The following is a 5,000-nucleotide window of genomic DNA, read 5'->3' as shown; positions in this document are numbered from 1 at the left end:
AAAGCCGGCCGGCGCGCCCGCCCCGCCCGAGACGGGGGACCGGGACCGGGGCCGAGGGCCCCGGGCCGGGCCCCACCCCCGACCCAGGGGGGAAGGGCGAGCAACCGGCCGGGCTGAGGTCGACCTTCACACACACGTCGCACGGACACCTGCCCGGGAGGGACCACCGGGCCGCACTCGGGCGCACGCACGCGCCGAACGGGGCAACGCCACGCGGGGAGAGGACGGGCCTCCCCCGCGACGCCGACAACGCCCGAGACACACGCCTCGGGGGAGGGCCGCGGCAGGCCTGGGAAGCGAGGCGCACCCGGGGCGGGGGCGCGCGCCGACCCGATGCGGAAGAGCCGGCCGGGAGAAGACGAGACGCCGGGCGAGGCAGGCGGCCGAGCGGGGTGGGGGGCGCCGAGGGACACCTCTGGCGCAGCCGACCGCCACCAGGACGCACGCGGGGATCTCACCGCCAGCAGCCTCCGAGCACGAAGACGGCCCCACGTGGCACCTGGAGCGGCCGACCAGGCCTTCGGCGATCCCCGCGGCTCCCCCACCGCCACACCCAGTCGCACGCGGCCAGAGCCCCCGGAACCCGCTCTCCCCCGCAACACGCCGGAAAGGCCGACCCAAACCCTCCGGGCGCCCACCGGGCCCCACGCGGGGCGCCGCCGACCCGGTCCCGAAGGCGCGCGCCATGGGGACGCGGACACCGGGCCAACCAGCGTGGCCGGCGGCGACGCCCCCAGAAGGCGGAGCCGGGTTCGGGCCCAGACGGGGCGGCCAACAGCGTAGAAGCCGATGAGCCGCTCGGGGAAGAGAAGATCGGCAGGCGGCGGGCGGGGAAAAGGGGCACAAGGCAGGCAAGGAGCCAGGGGGCCACGGGGACGAGGGCACGGGGAACCCGCGGAGGGCTACTCGGGCAGAAAACCTCAGGCACAGCCGGGCCACCAGGAAAACACGGCCACGGGATCCCACCGCCACAGACACGAGGGCGGTCCCGCGGCGCCCCGCCTGGGACGCCGAACGGCCCTTGGGCAACCCACCGAGCAACCCCCCTCACGAGCCCCGGGTCCTGCCACCGGGGGCCCCGAAGCAACCTCAGCCACAAGCCCAACACCAGGGGCCACATATCGCTCGTTTCTCGTCCGTCCCGGACCCGGTCCCGCTCCGGGAGACCGGCGCACCCCCCGTGGGGACGGCTCGCTCCCCAAGAGCCAGGCGGCCCAACCCCGCGCCACGCGAACGCGGTCACCGGCACCGGTCGCGGCTCGGCACGGGAGCGGGCGGAGAGCCGGCTCACAGCGGCGTCCCGCGCCGGACGGAGTGCCACGCGCACCCGCCGCTCGCGGCAGCCTTCCCAATCCGCTAGGACGTCGGGCCCGGCCCAGCGGGATCCTCCCCCAACACGGAAGGGGGAGGCGCGGGCCACAGTAGACGACGAGCCGCACGCTCGGCCCCCACCGCGGGGTCCGGCGGAACCCTCACCGTTTCCCCAGCCTCATCCCGTCGAGGGGGGAGCAGCGGGGGAGGGCTCTCTGCAAGCGAGTCGCTACGGCAGCGCTACCACAACGCAGAGAGAGGCGGCAGGCCGGGGGATCCGGTACCCCAAGGCACGCCTCTCGGATCGCTAGAGAAGGCTTTCTCACCGAGGGTGGGTCACACTCCCCACCCGCCAGTCGCCCCTCGTCGGGCCCACAGAGGCGCTCGGGGACACCTGGGGAAGGGAGGGGGCGTGTGGCGCGAGGAGAAGAAACCCGCGGCAACCTTGAGCGTTCACGGTCAGGGCAGGGGCCCGGCTGGCGCGCGTGCGCACAGCCCCCAAAGGCCCCCCCCGCCGTCCACCCACCTCCTTTCTGCGAGGTAAAGCACCTCCAGTGAACCCACGCACGACCGGTCGGAGGCAGAACGGCAGCCCCTCGGCGGCCGGCCGGCGCACGCGTGGCCGGCCCGAGCCCACCGCGACCGCTCACACGGCCCGCGCTCACCCGCCAGAGGGGAGGCACGGGACGTGCGCTCGCCGGACCAGGCGGCGCCCTTCCCCGCGTGGGGGAGGGGCGCGTCTCACTCGACCGCCTCGGCCCACACCCAACGAACTCCCTCAGGACCCAACGCGCCAGCACCGTGGCGGCGACCGGAGGAGGGGGCGCTGGGGGTGGGAGCGACACACCACCGCTCGGCCTCGGGCACCTGAGGGACAACCCGGAGCGCTCCAGGAGCACCGCAAAAGACCCAGGCAGAGCCAGCGCTCGTGCAACGCCCGAGAGGGCAGCACGACGGGCCGGCGGGACAGCACCCCCACCGCCGCGGAGGGGGGCGGCCCGCGAGGCGACAACCACAAGAGGCGAAAGCGAGGGGTGCCTGCTGCGTCAGAGGACCCCGCCGACCCCCGCCGAACGCCACGAGGCAGACGGCGGGGGCGGGACAGCAAGGTCAGGCCGGGTTCCGCACCCCAGTGCCTCCCAACGCACCGCTCACAGGCGGGGACGAGAGACAGGGGGCCCCCGCGGGCGGGACGAGAAGAACGGGTCCCATTCACCATGAATGGCCGCCCCTCGCCCGCCGCGGCTCGGTCCCGGCCCGGGAGAGCACGACATCACCACATCAATCAGGGAAAGCAACCCCGGAGCGGGGTCGGTCGGTCAGTCAGCCACAGCCTCCCCGGAGGCCAGCGAGCAGATCAGCCTGACCACCCCCAGCTCCGGGGAAGGGGCGGCAGACAACCCGGCAGAGACGAGGAACGCCTGACACGCACGGCACGGAGCCAGCGGGAGTGGGGTTGTCACGGCCGCCCCAGGTGCCCACAGCAGGGAGCGCGCAGCGGCAGGGTAAGCCCGCGCCGCCTTCCCCGCCGCCCCCGGGTGGGTCAGAGACCCGGACCCAAGGCGGCACCGGGAGTCGGGACGCTCAGACGCACGAGAGACCAGGCACACACGGGCCCCAGCAGGCGGCTCCAGCACGAGCAGGGCCGGCTAGCCGGGTCACCGGGAGGCCCAGAGGCCCACCACGCATCCAGAGGCCCGACCTCTCCAGCGACAAGTCGCCAGAGGACAGCGTGTCAGCAATAACCCGGTGGCCCAAAATGCCGGCTCGGAGTGAAAGATATACCTCCCCAGGGGACAGGAGGTCGAGCCACCGACCACGCCGCCGGCCCAGGGAACCCGCGACACGGACATCTGTCCCCAAAATCGCCACCATCGCAGCCAGACACGGAGCACCCAGGGCCCTCTGGTCGACCCCAGGACACACGCCGGAGCAGCGCCGGGCCAGGGACGTCCTCCCGGCCACCCGTGCCACGCAGGGGCCGGCCCGTGTCTCCAGAGCGAGACTCGGAAGCGTTTTCGGCCGTCCTCTCGTACGACCGGGACACACGAGGGACCGAAGGCCGGCCAAGTGTGACCCCTCGGGCCGCACGCGCGCTCAGGGAGCGCTCTCCGACTCCCCACGGGGACTTGAAAACAAAAGGTCACGGCAGAGGGACGGCGGCCGGGCCCGGGGACCGCTCCCCGGCACCCGGGGGACGAGGCAGGACGGTCCCCGGCTCCCCACGGGGACTTGGGGAAAAAAAAATTCGGCCGCTGCCTCAGACGGCCAGGATGCGCGCGGGCCCGCGACCGGGCCGGGAAGGGTGTCCCCAGCCTCCCGCCCCAAGCCCGGTGGGTCCCCGCGGGTCGCGGGTCAGGCCTCGGGAGCTGAGCTGCGGCGTGCTGGTCGACCAACCCCGGCAGCCCCACACCCGGCTCAGGCCCGAAAGCGCAGCGACAACCTCTCCCCACATAAGCCTGCACGCCCGAGCTCTGACTCACAAGCGACGCGCCAGAGCTCTGGCGCGACCGGGACAGCCCGGCTGACGACCGCGGTGTTTCCGGAGCTCTGCCTAGCTCACAGCGGGGACGGTCCCCTCCCTCGGCAGCTGCCACCGCAGCTCCGGAAGCCAAGGGAACGATATAAAAGCGGCCGCCAGATGGAGTCCGACAACCGTCGCGAACGTCACCAAGACAGATCCGGATGGCAGGCCGGCCCGCCGACCGCGAAACCGAAACCGTGAGTCGAGAAACGCTATCCCGAGGCCGAAAACGCAGCCCCTCTACCCCAACCCCACAGAAACGGTCCCCAAAGCCTGTCTCTGCATCGACCGCGACAGAGTCAGAAGACAACCCACGGCGTGTGGATGTTCGGAGAGGCATCTCGGAGGGAGAAACAGCAAGCAAGGACTCGGTCGCGGGCCGTTGAGGACACAGGGAGACACAGATTGCCGTAGGCTCTTCCTGAATCCAGACAGAGACGGAGGGAGGGAGGGAGGGAGGCAGGGAGGGAGGGAGGGAATGGAGAGAAGAGACAGATGGTGAAAGGAAGGGAGGGAGGGAAGGGAGCAGGGAGAGAGGGAGGAAGGAAAAGGGAGAGAAAAGGGAGACCACGTGGAAAATGAAGATGATGAAACGTCACTTTTCAAAGGTTACATTTTTACAGGAGAGATGGAAAGGAAAGAAACCTGAAACAGAGAGAAAGAATGAGGAAAGAAGGGAAAAAGAAACAGAGGAAACAGAAAAGAAGGACAGAAACGGAATAAAAGAAATAAAGAAAGCACGGAAGAGAAACGAACAAGAGAGAAAGGGAGGGAGGCAGGGAGGGAGGGAGGGAGGGAGGGAGGAAAACATAGAGAGGGAGACAGAGAAAGAAAGAAGGGAAGAAAAACACAAAGGAGAGAAAGAAAGAAAAGACAAATAACAGCATAAATATTTGCATTTTTAGCTAAATATGAGATATAAAAATACATCAAAACAGATGAAAATATTTGTCTTGATCGAGACCATCCCGGCTAACATGGTGAAACCCCGTCTCTACTGAAAAATCCAAAAAACAAACTAGCCGGGCGAGGTGGCGGGTGCCTGTAGTCCCAGCTACTTGGGAGGCTGAGGCAGGAGAATGGCGTGAAGCCGGGAGGCGGAGCTTGCAGTGAGTTGAGATCCGGCCACTGCACTTCAGCCTGAGCGACAGAGCGAGACTCCGTC

Source organism: Chlorocebus sabaeus, unplaced genomic scaffold (assembly GCF_047675955.1).
Source record: "Chlorocebus sabaeus isolate Y175 unplaced genomic scaffold, mChlSab1.0.hap1 unalloc_scaffold_1475, whole genome shotgun sequence".
NCBI classification, from domain to species: domain Eukaryota; kingdom Metazoa; phylum Chordata; class Mammalia; order Primates; family Cercopithecidae; genus Chlorocebus; species Chlorocebus sabaeus.
The sequence above is the reverse complement of the archived record's forward strand: the minus strand, read 5'-3'. Positions refer to the sequence as shown.